The sequence below is a fragment of the Neofelis nebulosa genome, chromosome 6 (genome assembly GCF_028018385.1).
Source record: "Neofelis nebulosa isolate mNeoNeb1 chromosome 6, mNeoNeb1.pri, whole genome shotgun sequence".
NCBI classification, from domain to species: domain Eukaryota; kingdom Metazoa; phylum Chordata; class Mammalia; order Carnivora; family Felidae; genus Neofelis; species Neofelis nebulosa.
This window is the reverse complement of record NC_080787.1, coordinates 153,513,369-153,529,148: the sequence shown is the minus strand read 5'-3', so window position 1 is coordinate 153,529,148 and position 15,780 is coordinate 153,513,369. Positions and strand designations below refer to the sequence as shown.

Below are 15,780 nucleotides of genomic sequence, written 5' to 3'. Positions count from 1 at the left end.
CCCCCGAACCTACTTCACCCACAGACCCTTTGGAGCCAGTGTTCTTTGGAAAACACTTGGGAAACAGCTGACCCAGAGGAGGTATCCATCAGCTCATTCAAAGAGAGGGCTGAGCTCCGGGCACACCTGCCGTTCGCCAATAGATCGGTCCCGCCAGGGCTGACGGTGCCTGATATGGCGAGCGTGCGAGGGACGCCAGCGAGGCAGGAGGGTCACCCAGCTTCAGGCACCGCGCGGCGTCCTCAGTCTCTAACCTGGGGCGTATCCCTTCACTCAGAAACCGCACGAAACAAAAACGATGCGGGCCTCACGCTGATGCCTGATTGACTCTTCTCGCAGCGGCCCCGACTCAGAAATTAGCTTTCGTTGGAAGACGTGCCTGTGCGGGCCTCCCCTTCCTGTTTTAGAGTCACGTGACGACAGGTCAAATGTCGCGCGACTTGCGCAGTCACGTTCTGAAACCGTACAGCTACATCGCCCTTCTAAGCGAAAAGCAAATGTGCTAAACTCCCAGGACAACACGTAGACGTGCGGTAACTGATCACAGTGTCTGCTTTTGGGTGTCGACACGTCAAAGGTCTGGTGACCACACGTGAAAAGAAAGTGTCACTTGAAGAAAAATGTGATGTTACCTAAGTGGAGTAACGCTTTTAAAGATAGCGTTTAAAATACTGACTTAGGGTTTTATCGCAATAAACTAGCGTGGCTTTTGTTGGAGACCACAGGCAAGAGAGTCTCGGAAAGTAACCGCTAATTGGTTGACTCGTTCACAGACGAGGAGACCGTCTGATGGTCTGTGCCCTAAAAGTCAGACCCCGCCCAGGAAGCCGAGGAAAGCGGCCCATCCACTGGCTACAGTTTAGGAGAGCACAGGGGCGGGCCGGCCGGCAGCCCCCAACAGGAGCCTGCTGGCTTCGGCGGACCCCTCCCGCCGCACCTCTGCTCTGGAGCCCTGAGGGCTCCGGGGGGTGTTCGGTCACCTGACCGGGGGCAGGTGGCCACCACTGCGAGTGTCCTAGCTGGGACCGGCTAACTGACACAGCCTCAGGCCGGCCAGCCGCCCGTTGGGGCCGGGAGTGGGCGGTGGCCGACACAGGGCAGCGAAAGGGAAGTAGGATCCCCTAGAGAAGGGAGGAGGCGCTGAAAAAGCAGAAGGGGGTGGCCGACAGGCCGGCTTCCACTGCCCATTTGGCCAAGGGCAGACTCTGCCCAAGAACACTGAGTAAGGGGAAAACGTTCCTAGGATTCATCAAAATATTGTCAGCAAGGAAAGCTTCACGTCTGAATGAAAACAAATTCTATAGTCGTTTTCACGGTCTGTCATAAGTTGAATTAAAGCAGAGGGTTTTAAATCTGTGTTTGCTTTCGTAAATAGCGATGGCCCGCAGGGTACAGAACAAGAACCAACTACGAGCGGATAGGTGTGTGCCTGTGTGTGTGCACCTGTGTGCCTAAGTGTATGAGTACACGTGGGCTCTGTGCGTATATTTGCACGTGTGGACGTGTTACGCGTGTGCCTGCATATGTATGTCGTGTGCGTGCGTTTGTACAGGCGTGTCTTATGTGGGCACGTGTGTGCGCGCGTGTGTATTTTTGTGCACGTGTGTTTGTGTGCATGCGTGTTGTGTGTGCCTGCGTGTGTATGTTGTGTGCATGCGGGCGTGTGTACGTATATGCGTGCATGCCTGTGTGCACGTGTGTGAGAGCACTGTGGGGTGTACTATACGTTAAGTTATAAGTGCACACTGGACGCTGGGGTCCCTATCATCTCATTTAACTCCACAGAAACCCTTTAAGGCAGACGCTATACCCATTCTACAGATGGAAGGCTGGAGGGCTGTTCACCCTTACCGTCCCGTTCACTCTGTCTCCAGAGGGTTTTCCTCAAGCCCCGTAAATCCCCAGAAGATCTTAAATAACCTACTTATTGTACAGCCTCTTAACTGATACCAGAATCTCTCACACTGCAGTTGTCGGTATTCATAAATGTGTGTTTTCTCAATCACTTGAACCGCGGGCTCACGGTGTTTTATCCTTTTTTAGATAAAGAGCAGCAGAGCTGAAACTCTAGGCCAGCTTCCTTCTGCTTTCGAATAAGTGGTTAAGAGAGAAGCCAGAAGGTTTTTTCCAATGATTTGTATATAGGTTGGTGATTTTTTTTTTCTTTTGGTTTCCTTTGCTTCTTTGGAAGCTCGCTTTTACATTTTCTTTTTTGGTTGCAGAAATTAAACTTTTCATCCCTTCAAGAATAGTTTTAATCGGGACCTCGCGTGTACGTCCTCACAGCGCCGATCTCCACAGTATCTAGTTTTGCTGCTACACAGGCTTTGGAGGGAGCCAGGGACAGGCTTGAGATCTTGAAGATCATTATGTATTCTTCTGTGGTCACGAGACACTGACTTCACAATCGTGAGGGCATTTGCAGCCCTTATCAGAGCTTCTTCTGTATTTCCCTGACCCTCATAAAAGTTTCCACCCCATCGATTTCTCTTAAATAACACCTGACAAGCTCCTTCCCCCTCAATCTCCAGCCGCGCAAGACGCCCCCTCGCCGTGTTTCTTTGCACAAATCGCTTTCTGCATTGCTGCCAAAACGTCTCTTAGCTCTGTTGCTAGCTCTTCAAACTCTTTGTGTGCTTAGCTACATAAACGGCTGCATTTCACGCGAGACTGCTGCCCCGTGGGGGTTTAACCCCATAAAGTAGCAAAGCCCGAGTCGTCCGGGTGGTGGAGATGAGATCACCGCCCGCACGCTGAGAGGAAAGGCAAGATCCCCGACAGCCCGGCCCTGTTCCTCAACCCAGAAGGACAGCGTCTTGGCGAAGGCAAGACTGAGCTTTATCCAGTGGCGCAGTCACCACGCCAGCCTTCTGGAAATCCCCGGAGGGCCACCGCTCCACGTGTGGCACCCATCAGGAGGGGGCGTCAAGGATGTAAAGATGCTTTTCAAAGAAGGGAGGGGCTCGGCCGTGCTCACCTGAGAAGCGCTGGGATCCGACGGGAATCGTCCTGCCCGAGGCCCCCGGGGATGCTTCCCGTCAGCACCGGGATGCTGTTGACCCGATGCAGTTTCTACTGGTCGTGCAGAAAAAAAGCAGGGAGAGACCAAAAGTGGCCGAGAGCGAGTTGCTGAACTGCGACCACTTCCTACTGAAGAGTGACGCCTATGTGCCCAAATGCAGAAGGTTAACCGTGTACGTCCCGTAGGTGATCGAGCGATCACATGACCCCGGGAGCAGGCTCACGCCGGCCACGGAGCCGAGCTGGGTGCTCCTCAGGGTGCCTTTGAGCTGCTTTTCCACGTGTGGCCGCTTGTGGTTTGCCCTCGCGCCTTCCCCCTCCTGTGCCCGTTTACTTCCCGTGAACCAGGGCGCTTTGCAAACTGCCCGGGGGGCCGTAGAAATGTTTGGGAAAGGGCGCCCGAGACTGTGTTCTGTGAGGCGGCCCCTGGAGCCCCTGTGCCCACCTTCCCCCCAAACCTGTGCCCCCACAGGTAGACCACTGGCCCTCTCCACACCCCGGTCCCATCCCCAGTCAGGTAGCGGCCTCGGCGTGTCCCCAGAAGCATCGGCGGCCGTCCCCGTGGAGCAGTTGGAACAGTGCCGAAACAGACGGGGCTCTCGGCGAGTTTGGGTCCAACACGCAAGTCCTTAAGCCCTGGGCCTGGGCCCTTTGTGAAACGGCAGGTGACAGGTGGGAGCGCCCTGCGGTTCGACGTAGTAACCGAGGACTCGCCCGGGGGATTCATGTTTAGGTGTGAACGGCTTAAAAACAGCAAAAAGAAAAAGAAATAGAGAAAGAATTCTGGGACCATAATCCAGATCTTCGTAGGGTGTGTTGCTGCAAGTCGAGGCCCAGGAAGTACCAAAGGTCTTAGAGCGACGGGACCCAGAGACCAACGCGACCCGAGGCCAGACCGGCCGGCGCTGTCGGTCCTCCCCTCGCTGAGCTCGCCGGGCGCCCCCGACCGCTGGGTGCTCACCCTGCGCGGAGTCCACGCCCGTCAGTCAGGCTTCAGGCCTCCTGTGCACCCCTGCACTCTGTCCCCTCGGCGCTCCTCCCGGGACCCGGCTGGCCACGGCGGTCGCTCGTCCTGGCAGGACCGGCCCTTCCCTGTGTCCAGCTTCCCCCCCCCCCGCCAAACCGCCTGCTTCTTCTCCTCCTTTCCCTCACCCTGCGGAACAAGAACGTTTTCTGGTTCATTCCGAGCCACTCACAGACCTTATGTCGCAGGGACCCGTTGGCCCTGCCTTACAATAGTCCTTTTGAATAAGGATCTCTCCTCCCTGAGTCCCGAGGTGGTGTCTGTGGCAGAGCTTAAGATTCCCACTGAGGCAGGTGCCCTGTCCCCTGCTGTTCGAGAGGCCCGCCTCCAAGTGACTTCCCTCTGTCCCTGTGACAGGCCGGGGCTGGGTGGAGAGAAAAGGGACCGCCTCCCCGCTCTTCCTCCTGCCGTGGCCTCCTCATCCCTCCGCCCTTCGCGCTCCTGCCCCTTGCCGGAGGTGGAAGCTGCTGGAAGGGCTGCCTGCTGGGGGCCCCAGGCCACCTGGGGAACCGGATCCCTGTGTGTCCTGTGCTCTGTCTCTGCTAACCTCCCCTGCAATGGCCGTGTGTGACAGGCAGATGGGAAGGTCAGCCCTTCCACCACGATTACAGCCTGGAGCTGGTCTGCATCTAAAAGGAGGGGCGTTGGGGGCTCAGTCGGGAAGGCGTCCGGCTCTTGATCTCAGGTCAGGTCACCATCTCGTGGTTCGTGGGTTTGAGCCCCGCGTGGGGCTCTGTGCGGACAGCTCGGAGCCTGGAGCCTGCTGTGGATTCTGTGTCTTCCTCTCTCTCTGCCCCTCCCCTGCACATGCTGTCTCTGTCTCTCAAAAATAAATAAATGTAGGGGTGCCTGGGTGGCTCAGTTGGTTGAGTGTCTGACTTCGGCTCAGGTCACGATATCACAGTCTGTGAGTTCGAGCCCTGAGTCGGGCTCTGTGCAGACAGCTCGGAGCCTGGAGCCTGCTTCACAGAATCGGAAGAATCTCCCTCTCTCTCTGCCCCTCCCCTGCTTGTGCTTCCTCTCTCAAAATGAGTAAAATAAACATGAAAGAAAGAAAAAAAGAAAGAAAGAAAGAAAGAAAGAAAGAAAGAAAGAAAGAAAGAAAGAAAGGGAAATCTGATTGTGCTAAGACCCCAAGTCCAGCAAAGTAGCAAGTGGAGAAAAGCTGAACAGTGCGGTCACACAGGGAAGCAGCCACAGAGCAGGGGCTCAGTCACAGCGCCCTACCTGGGGGGGCAGGAACACCTGTGGCCGACTCGCGGGCCACCCTTCAGAAGTGGAACGCGAGGACCAGAGGTGGCACAAAGCCTCCCCAGGCTCGACCCCCTCCCTCGCGCTCCTCTCCCGCCCCCAGGGAGACACGGATGGGCAGAGTCAGCCGCAGTCCTGGCGCCCTTCCATCCCACGGCCCCACGGCTGAGGCCACTACCCTGGGGCCACTGGCCCGCACGTGCCCGCTGTGTCCTGTGCCTCCACAGTCCTTCTGTAGTTTCAAGCAAATCCATAGCATAGGTCATCCTTAGGAGGCTCGGCCCACTCTGCCTTGATCTCTCCAGAGACTGCCCGGGTCGAAAACCCTGTGAGGTCTCAGCCTTACGGGATCTCCCCCAAATTTAAATTGGGCCGCTCACCTGCACGGACACGGCAAGCTCCGTGAAAGCAAGAAATGCGGCATGCAGGGATGCGTTTTCTATATACGACGCTCCAGTCCGAGGAGTTTGACGGTGAATGTGAGAAGTCCGTTCGGGACAAATTCCAGGTGTGGTCTGGTGAATGAACATCGCGGCCGTAGGAATCGCTTTAGACTCCGAGGTGAGGCTGTTTACTCCACGCTAACTGCCGGCCGGCAGCCCTGGGGCCTGGGAGGGCCTCTCCAGACCCTCGACTACAGCACCAAAGTGAGGCCCCGGCCAGGCAGCCAGGGCCGAGAACCCACACTGGCTCCCTTAAGGAAGAAGAAGTTAAAAGGGACGCCAGGGACTCGGCAAATGTCGATAATCATGAAGAAACCGCTTCTTAAATCATAAAACGTATAGAATCGTCAAAATGTCAACGATTTCAAGCCACAGTCGTGTAAAGAATGTTTCTCAGTCCAGTCGCCTTCCTCACAGTTTGTACTGTTTCCTTAGAGGACGACAGGGGGTCTGACGGGCTTTCAGCTTGGAGGTTAGTGTCAGAAGGTGTTTGACGCTCAGGTGACCGACGTCTGCTGGTGGGCGTGTGGCCGGAAAAGTCGATGCCCCTTCAACCGCTGGGAAGGCCCATGGCCCTCGCTGACTCAACTCCTGCTGAGCAGTCCCCGCGGCCCAGGGTGCGGGTCACAACGCAGTCGTCTGCAGCATTTGTGGGGAGCACATCCGGGTCTTGTTTGGGGCAGCGGGGTGCTGGCGTGGTGAGACCCCGCTGACCTGGGCACCTGTGGGTCGGTGCTGTGTTTCCTCCCTGGGATGGCCCTGGAAGAGGCCACTTTCACTTCCTTTCCTCCCCAAATGGGAGTGCCGCTCGTGCGTCCAAAGGTACAATCTAATTTCCGTCTTCTTGAACCTGCATTGCACTTGGCCAGCGGCCTGACCGCTAGCATCCAGCGCGGGTAGCGATCGGGGATTTCGGAGGCCGAGTCACAGAAAGGCAGCCCCCCCACGGCCGGGGTGCAGGCCGCCTCTGGGACCCCGGCCGAGACCGTGCGAGGAGGGGCCGGAAGCAGCCTGGTGGGGAGCTCGGCTGGGGTCCCCGACACCAGCCAGCCCCCTGGAGCCTTCGCAGGACTCAGATACCTGTCGCCCTCTGACTTCACGTGCACCAGAGCCGCTCAGCTGAGCCAAGTCAGCCCCCGGAGCCACAAGAGTTAATAACAAGTCACTGTTGTGAGCCACGGCTGGCCGTGGTTTGCCAGCAGATAGGTAACCGGAGTGCTCTCTACCGTTCATCGTGCATTCTACACCTCTTGTGAAATCATCAAGAGGCATTAAAAATGATGAAATCCTGCCATTTGCAGCAACATGGATGGAACTGGAGGGTGTTAGGCTGAGTGAAATAAGTGAGGCAGAGAAAGACAGATACCATATGTTTTCACTCCTATGTGGATCGCGAGAAATTTAACAGAAGACCAGAGGGGAGGGGAAAGGGGGGAGAAAAGTTACAGAGAGGGAGGGAGGCAAACCACAAGAGACTCTTAAAAACTGAGAATAAACTGAGGGGGGGTGGGGGGTGGGGGGGAGGGGAAAGTGGGTGAGGGGCACTGAGGAGAGCACCTGTTGGGATGAGCGCTGGGTGTGGTACGGAAGCCAATTTGACAATAAATTATATGGGAAGGAAGGGAGGGAGGAAGGGAGGAAGGAAGGAAGGAAGGAAGGAAGGAAGGAAGGAAGGAAGGAAGAAAACACATCCTCCCCAAGAAAGGCAGCAGTTGGCACAGGTGCTGGAAGTGGGGGCAGGATGAGGGAAGGAATGAGAAATGGAAAATGGTGGTGTTCCGGGAAAGGCAGGAGCAGGTACGTCGGTGATAGGGTATTGAATCCAGCAGTGGTTTAGATGCGTGCCACACCGTTTGGGTCTATCCCTTTTCTTCCGTATACAAATAAGAAAATGCTATTCATCGAGTTATGTCAGCAAATCCCCCAGTTAGGATAAAAGTGCATTTCGTAGGGGACTCACCGGCTTTGCCAACACCTCAAATTTTAGGATTTGCAAGGACGTCAAGATGTACACCCTTCAGGTCCGCTGCCTGCTATGGCTTTGCACCTGCCGAGTTTCGACACAGTTACTCTACGCCCTAAACTCTCTGGCCTGAAAACTGTACTCTTAAAAGGCACTCCACACCGACCTAATTTGCCTGCTATAAGCTCACATTCCAGATGACCTACCACGTGCGTGGTGCCATGAACACAGATGGCTGGCGCGGTCTAGTTCCTGCTTTTAAGAACCTCACACGGCGCTGTGCCGTGCGGCAGGGCTGAATGTGACTCATCACCGAGGAGACGCGTCGAGAAGGGGGGAGTGGAGAGGAGGAGGGGGTGCGTGCTCTGGCCGCTGCAATGGTCCCAGGGGCCTTGGGGAAGAAGGACGGTGCTCGGTCAGGAAGCGCGAGGGGGACCCAGCCAGGTAGGAAGGGGCAGGGGGGCAAGCAGCACCCGCGAGGGAAGCACAAACAGGGGCCAGAACAGGAGACCGGCAGCAGGCGAGTTTGGTGACTCGTGCAGTGACAGGTCACGGAACCCACTGCAGAGGAAGAGACACCGGAATCGCGATGCAGAGAGGGGGGAGCCGGCGGACTAGGGACAAGCTGTCCAAGGACTGGCACCTGGCACTGTGGGTACATACCTTGGCGCTTCCCTTATTCTGTTTCATTAATCCTCACACAACACCGTGCTGGCGTTGTCCAACTGAAACTCGGAGAAATAAAGCAACTTCCTCAAATTCATACGCTTCAGAACTTGAGGAGGCTCAACGTCATGTCATCTGATCCCAAAGTTCAGGCATGTCTGGGAGATGTTTTGAAAAGTTAGTAAGAAACAAGAGAAATGATGCCAAAGTTTTCATCTCAACGGGGTAGAGAGAGATGAGCCCAGGGAAGTTATTTCGAAGTTTGTAACGTGTTCCTATGAGGAGAAATCACAGACACTGATCTGAGGGGGAAGGAAACGAGTTGAATGTAGGGTACACGGGTTGTGAGGAAATGGAGGCTTGTGTCACTGGAGATTCTTGACAAGACTTAGATCCATCTCAGCCGCAAACTGGTTGTTTGTCAGGTTAATCTGGGGGTCTGTCTCCTCCTTGATAAGATAAAGGTTAGAGATTTATAAAGGATTCATGTGAAGATTCATAAAGTGCTTATCACGCACAGTGTTTGGCCCACAAAAATTGATGATGATGATGGTGGCAATGATGATGGTGGAGATGACGGTGGTCACGATGGGGATGATGGGGCTGGGGATGATGGTGATGATGATGGTGGGGATTACGGTGGTCACGATGGGGATGATGGGGCTGGGGATGATGGTGATGGTGATGGTGGGGATGGCGGTGGTCACGATGGGGATGATGGGGCTGGGGATGATGATGATGGTGATGGTGGGGATGACGGTGGTCACGACGGGGATGATGGGGCTGGGGATGATGGTGATGGTGATGGTGGGGATGACGGTGGTCACGACGGGGATGATGGGGCTGGGGATGATGGTGATGGTGATGGTGGGGATGACGGTGGTCACGACGGGGATGATGGGGCTGGGGATGATGGTGATGGTGATGGTGGGGATGACGGTGGTCACGACGGGGATGATGGGGCTGGGGATGATGGTGATGGTGATGGTGGGGATGACGGTGGTCACGATGGGGATGATGGGGCTGGGGATGATGGTGATGGTGATGGTGGGGATGACGGTGGTCACGACGGGGATGATGGGGCTGGGGATGATGGTGATGATGATGGTGGGGATGACGGTGGTCACGATGGGAATGATGGGGCTGGGGATGATGGTGATGGTGATGGTGGGGATGCTGGTGATGGTGATGGTGGTGTTGGGTCCTAAATGAGCAGCTCTAGCAGAGGTGCAGAAAGAGCTCTGTGTGGAGAGGGTGTGGTTGAGCTCAGAGGTGTGGATGGAAGCTCTCCGAGCCTGCACTTATGCTTAGGAGCAGAAGGACAAACTGAATGAGGGAAACAGGAAAGAAGTGGCCGGAAGAACACGCCACACAAGAGTTGCCACGGCGTTACTGAGGCAGACAGGGCAGGACAGGGCCTGAAGGCAGGTGCAGAGTGAGGACTCAAACGCGACCTTCGTGTGCGGTCGCTAGGGTTCACGGTGCTCCCTGAGGACAGACTCTCAGTGGGAACGTCCGGGTGAGGGCTGGTTGCGAGGGTTTAAAGGAGACGACACCGAGGAAACCGAGGCCGCAGCTGTAGGAAATCTGTTGCCGAGAGATCAGCAGTGAGACTCGAGGCCACGGAATGGGGCGACGGAGAGCAGCAACCACGCGTGCGGTTTCCAAGACTCAGCGCCTCTGATCCCACACCGGACCCCCGGGACCCTCACCCGGGCACGGACACAGAGCCCCCCTCTGGCTCTCTGACTCGGGTTGTTTCTGCTTAGCCCCCGGGCACAGCCCACGAGTGCAGAGGAGACCCCGGCCCCTGAGAGACCAGGACGGGACCCCCGAGCCCACAGCGACAGGGGTCAGCCCTTCACGCCAGCATTGGCCTCCTCGTTCCCCTCGTGGGGCTGCCGGGATCAGGGCGGACCAGCTGGGTTCGCCAGCGACGGGAGGGCCTCGCGGGATGCGGCAACCTCAGGGCTCAGACCAGGATGGTCCTGGGCCGGTCACTCTGCGTGTGACGGAAGTCACGGCCCCGGGGACTGGGGTGAAGGAGCCCGTCCACCCTGCCACAGTTAGGACAGCCGGCTGCCTCGTTGCAGAGCATGACTGGGCCTGAAACCAGGACGGACGAGGGGAGGAGGGAGGCTGGTCGGCCCGGGGCCGGGGGGCCACGGGGAAGGTGGCTGCCTCCCCTCCCCGGGACAAGCGCCCGCTGGCCTCCTTCTCCGTTGTATCAGAGGAAAACTTGGGCCAAAAGATATGGAGACAGTTCAGCTGGGAGACAGGAGGAACTGGTGGGGGGGAGGGGGAGGACTGGCTTCCCGGTCCTGGAGCCGTTCTCTCCCCTCCCCAGATGTGCTGTGCAGCCGAGTCAGGAGACTGGACACGGCGGGTCTGTGGCCTCACGTACCCGGGAACGGAGGTTAGTCTGACCTGAAGCTAAGGAGCTAGGCGGTAGTGGGAGCAAGGAAAGGCTGGGAGGGCAGCGTGTGGAAGAGGCAGTCCGGGGCCCCGCGAAAGGGTCTGGGATAGCTGGGGAGTCCAGGAGAACGAGGGACGCGAGCGAGGCAGTGTAGGAAAGTGCTCCTGTGGGAGCGAGACAGGTGCGGGCTCCCCCCGTCTTCCAGAGACACAGCACGAAGGCGAGGCTTTCAAGACGTGGGGTTGGCCTCACGCCGATAGCCACCTCTACAAAATTTTGCTCGAGGTCCCACGTTTAAAGCTCTAACTCTGGGGCGCCTGGGTGCCTCGGTCGGTGGAGTCTCTGACTCTCGCTTTCGGCTCAGGTCATGATCCCAGGGTCGTGGGATCCAGCCCCACGTCGGGCTCTGTGCTGAGCGTGGAACCTGCTTAGGATTCTCTTTCTCTTTCTCTCTCCCTCTCCTCTCTCCCCCCCCACCCTCTCTCAAAAATAAATAAATAAAGTTCTAACTCTGACCACAACATTCTAGACACCGTAAGTGTGAAAAATTATGAGTTGTTGTAAGTCAAAGTGAGAAAGGATGAGAAAACTCTGATCAGAATGGAGCGTGGGATGGGAAACATTAAAGCGACAGTGGTGAGGGCTTAGGGGGTTAATGTAAGAAGTGTCCCTTTCTTTCCATGTCTCTCAGACACACGGTCAACAACGAGATACGCCGTTCACACAATGAAACAATTTCTAAGAACTGGGAGATGGGGACTGCGACGACCATGACAGGTACCACCGCTGGAAAATTTGCACCTTCTAGATGTTTCCCGACCATCTGCGCTGTCTGGGTGTCCCTGTAAGCGTCATTTTTTGTCAGTTTCCAGAACCGTGAGCAGGCTAGTCTGCTTCAAGGCAGATCCAGGAAATGTCGGATTGCTGGGCACCAGCCCCGGCTCGGTCCGGGCAGCCAAGGAACTTGCCCTCCTCTACCGGACGACATGATCACGATGAAGAAAACAGCTCTAAGTAGCCCTAAAACGAACTTCCAACGGGACGGGTCTGTCTCAGACTCACTGAAAACTAGCACAAAATGCCTCCAGGCGGGCATGACTAGTTTCGCCACAAGATAGAGCGAGGACGACGGGAGGGTCTGCTCGGCACCTTTCCGCCAGATCGGGAGCCCAGAGGACCCCGGGCCGGGCTCGGACCCCCTGGCCCACGCGAGGCTGGAGACGAGAGACCCCCGTGCCCCTGTGCCAACCACGGTTTCAGAAGCGCTTGTGGGAGGAACTCCCCGGGTCAGTCCAGCTGACCCCACAGACCCCGAGAAAGCTCAAACTGACCAAGAGAGCAAAGGACACTGACTTGTCCCATCGTATTTTCATTTAATTGTACGCACAAGACGGGGGACGGTGTTGTGCTCAAACATCTGTTTATCTGCCAGAAAGAAATCTGGAAGCCACACGTCACATGACTTTGATGTCAGATAAAGCCACAAGAAAGGCTCAAGGCTCCTTCCTTGAGCCTGTAAAGACATCGTCGCCTCAGTTCCCCACGGGGCTCGCTGTGCATGACGGGGGAGAGGTGCCGAGCAAAGGGCCGGAGGCCTCCGCCGATTCATTGCGCTCCCCGGTGACCCAGATTCGGGACCAGATGCATTTTCATTCTGATGGCAAAGGCCAGGCTGATTTATAAAGGTGCTACAGACATGAGAAAGGGGACGTGGGCATAGACGGCCACAGGCTGCTCCCACCCCCCCCACACCTCAGAGACACCGCAGCTTATACCCCTGCACCCCCACACCCCACACGCCCACACGCACATGCCTCACACCTCAAATACACCACATACACCCCCCCCCCACACACACACACACCCCAAACCCCTCCGGGAGTCACAGCAGGCAGCTGCTTCCATGGTTTGGACCAGAAAAGGGGGGTTGCTTATCCCTGCAGCAAGTTTACAGGGAGAACAAGGCCAGCAGCCCCCGCAGCCTCCTAACCCTGGGCCGTCAGTACACTGACCCGTCCCTACGGCTGAGGCTCCATGCGGAGCCCCCACCCCTGCAGGCCGGGTGGGGCCTGCGATCCCGCAGTCCCAACACCACGCTTGAGCAGGAAGGGTCCACACGGCCTCCGCTGAGGGCTCCGAGTTTGCATTCAGGAAGCTCATGGTGCCCTGGCCCCCAGGACTTCAGCCGCGGTACCGCGAGGAGGAGGGTGTGCCCGGGGCTGGGAGGAGCCCGGAGTGCTCCCCACCTGGAAGGACGCCGATGGCGGGAGGAGGGCGCTGAGCGGGGAGGCGCAGAGCCCCGCTTCCCGGACCCCCGCACCCCCGCGTGGGCGGGGACCCTCCGCCAGCGAGGCCGCCGGCCCTGCCTCGGTTTCCCCCCTTTGCAGCCTCTGCCTCTCTCCTGGCTTCTCTTCCTCCGACTTCTCGCCCTTCCTCCCCGGCCGCCCATCTTTCGCACCTGTCTTCTTTCTCTGTTCGGTGCTGTTTTCGACACACCCGCTCCCTCGTTCTTCCTCCAAAACGAAACAAGGTTTGAAAGGTAAGAAGGAGTGTCTGTGTTTCCGAACCAGGCCTCTCTGCCACGGAACCCTTCTCGGATTTTAAGACCTGCGTGTGGCCATTATGTCCTCTGAGCTCTGACCGAGGACCCTGAGCACCGAGCCTCCCTCCCTCCGCCACTCGGCGGTGCCCGGCGGTTCCACGTGACTCCAACGAAGGGCGATCGTTGGCAGCTTTGCGCTGAAAGCCCAGACCTGGCCGTCGAACGCGAACGCGCCGCTCGAACGGGCCGCCGGCCAGCCCCGCCCCGGTGTCCCCGCGGTCCCCAGCGCGGGGAGCGGGCGCTTCTGCCGCATCGCGCCCACTGCCGGCCCCGGCTGCTCGCCTCCCGGGGCCCCGCCCGTCGGCCCGACGCGACCCCCGGTGACGTGCGTGGCGCCGTCCAGTCTGTCCTTCGGGATCCGTCCCCTCCCCGCCCCCCCCCCCCCCCCCCGGGCCCTTGACAGCTGCCGGGCCGTCGGCTCTCAGGGTCTGACTCAGGCACTTGACCTTTCCACTTGGGGAAGCCAAACAGCCTCACTTATCAGAACTGCGCCTAAAATGAGAGTCGGCCATCTGAGTGTGCACCTGAGGGTCTCCCCTGGGAAAAAACTCACAAGGTTGAGGTCCGGGCTCAGCGGGACTTATTTTGGTTGCGCAGTCTCTCTCTCCGGCTTCGTTTCCTCTTTCTGAGTCGGCCTCAGGGACTTGATATAATTAGATGAGAGACCTCCAGGTAAGGGACGGCTCAGAAGGTCTGAGACATTTAATACGAGCAAACACAAGGCAAGATCCAGGCACATGTCCCCAGCATCGTTGTGTGATCAGCAACGGTATTTTTTTAATGGCATCAATACCGTAACCCACAACACAGTGAAACCATTTGTCACCCATTTGTCACTTTCGCCTGGAAGAGATGTTATCACAAGAATATCTTCCCATGAATTAGACCATGGGGAAGTCTCTTGGGCCGCACCCAGGAGGACGCGCCCATACGAACGTGTGTTCACGGGTGGCCCCGCGCCCCCAGCCGAGCTCACTCCAGGCTCCCCCACCCCTCCTCCTGCCGTCACCCCTGCTGGCCAGCACCCCTCTCTCTCCTCCTGCTTCCCCCCCTCTCCTCCTGCCGTCACCCTTGCTGGCCAGCACCCCTCTCTCTCCTCCTGCCTCCCCCACCCCTCCTCCTGCCGTCACCCCTGCTGGCCAGCACCCCTCTCTCTCCTCCAGGTTCCCCCACCCCTTTCTCCAGTCGTCCATGTCACTCCCTCCCTCACACAGCCTCTCCCCTCCTCTGCACTCCATCCATGTGGACACACAGCAGCACCCCGTGTTGTAACACAGCCCACGGCGTGCACGGCAAGTCAGGGAGACTGTGTGGGGCTTGGGTTCGTAGAGTGTGCCTCTCTCCCTTACAGTGATGGCTCATGCCCATGACTGCTCCTAGTTTCCTAGGCTCCTGGCCAATGCTACGGGCCTCTCAGTGGGCAAGCCCCCGGGCATCAGGTCACAGGCAGCTGAAGGTCGTGTCTGACGTCTCTGTGAGACAGAAAGAGCGCCGACGCTGGCATCGGACAAATCTGGACCCAAATCCCTCCACTGCCCCAGACTGACGGGGTGACTTTGTCCGAGTCCCGAATCACACCCGCCTCCAAGGACCATCATCGGAACTTGAGGATATCAACTTCGCAACGTTTTTTTTTGGTTTTTTTTGTTTTTTTACCTTCAAGGCATTAAACAGTTATTAAGACAACACAGGTACGACATTTTCTAAATTCCAAAACAAACCAGAAACTTACCAGTGGGAGAGGGAGCTCTTTGTTCCACAAAGAAGCGGCCACTGCCTTTTCCCCTTCAATCTCAGATTTCTTAAATCTTCAGGGTTCTCTTCACCGGCGTAAACACCCTGGCCTTCTTGCCACGTAAGACCGCGTGGATGCTGTCCCACCCGAGGACCCCTGCGCCCTGGGTGTCCTCACGCTCACTGCCGGGCGACCTTCCCGAGCGATGGCTCTCTCATTCTTGGCCCACACGCTGGGCGGTGTGGTGAACTGCCTCACCACAAATTTTCTTCTTCCAGAACATACTTCAGATCACACAGAGGTAACAAATAACGTGGAGGAAGGAAGACAAGTTTATGCAAGTAGGTCACTTGATAATCTCAATTTTAGATACACATTCTTTTTGTTTCAGAATTATTAGTCTGTGGAATATCTTTTCATTCTTCTTGGAAATTCCAAATTAATGAGAATAATTATAAAGTTCTCTGAAAAGCTCCACACAATACCTAATGAACTTTATAACCAACTACCCACGTTCCTGTTCTGAAAAGGACAAAAAGCCTGAAAGAAAATATGAGTGATGCTTTTGTAGGTAAAAATACAACGAATAGAGAATCAGTGTGTCGCAAACATTACCGGCCAGTGATCACCTCAGAAAGAAGGCATCACCCAGTTGCAAA

General features: G+C 57.0%; 1 protein-coding gene across 6 annotated transcripts in view; it reads right to left on the bottom strand.

Annotated features, from left to right (window-relative positions):
* The window catches only part of CCR6 (C-C motif chemokine receptor 6), a 28,575-nt gene extending 13,062 nt beyond the window's left edge, over nucleotides 1-15,513 (bottom strand). The window contains exons 1-2 of one of the 6 annotated variants that reach the window (XM_058735894.1): nucleotides 4,222-4,426; nucleotides 2,978-3,075 (exon numbers count right to left, since the gene is read on the bottom strand). The gene's annotated coding sequence lies outside the window, so the exon portion shown is untranslated. Of the gene's footprint in view, nucleotides 1-2,977; nucleotides 3,472-4,221; nucleotides 4,429-15,118 lie in introns of those variants that run through there. The other 5 variants (XM_058735893.1, XM_058735896.1, XM_058735898.1 and 2 more) reach the window with 5 other exon arrangements.
* Between the last annotated feature and the right edge of the window lie 267 nt (nucleotides 15,514-15,780).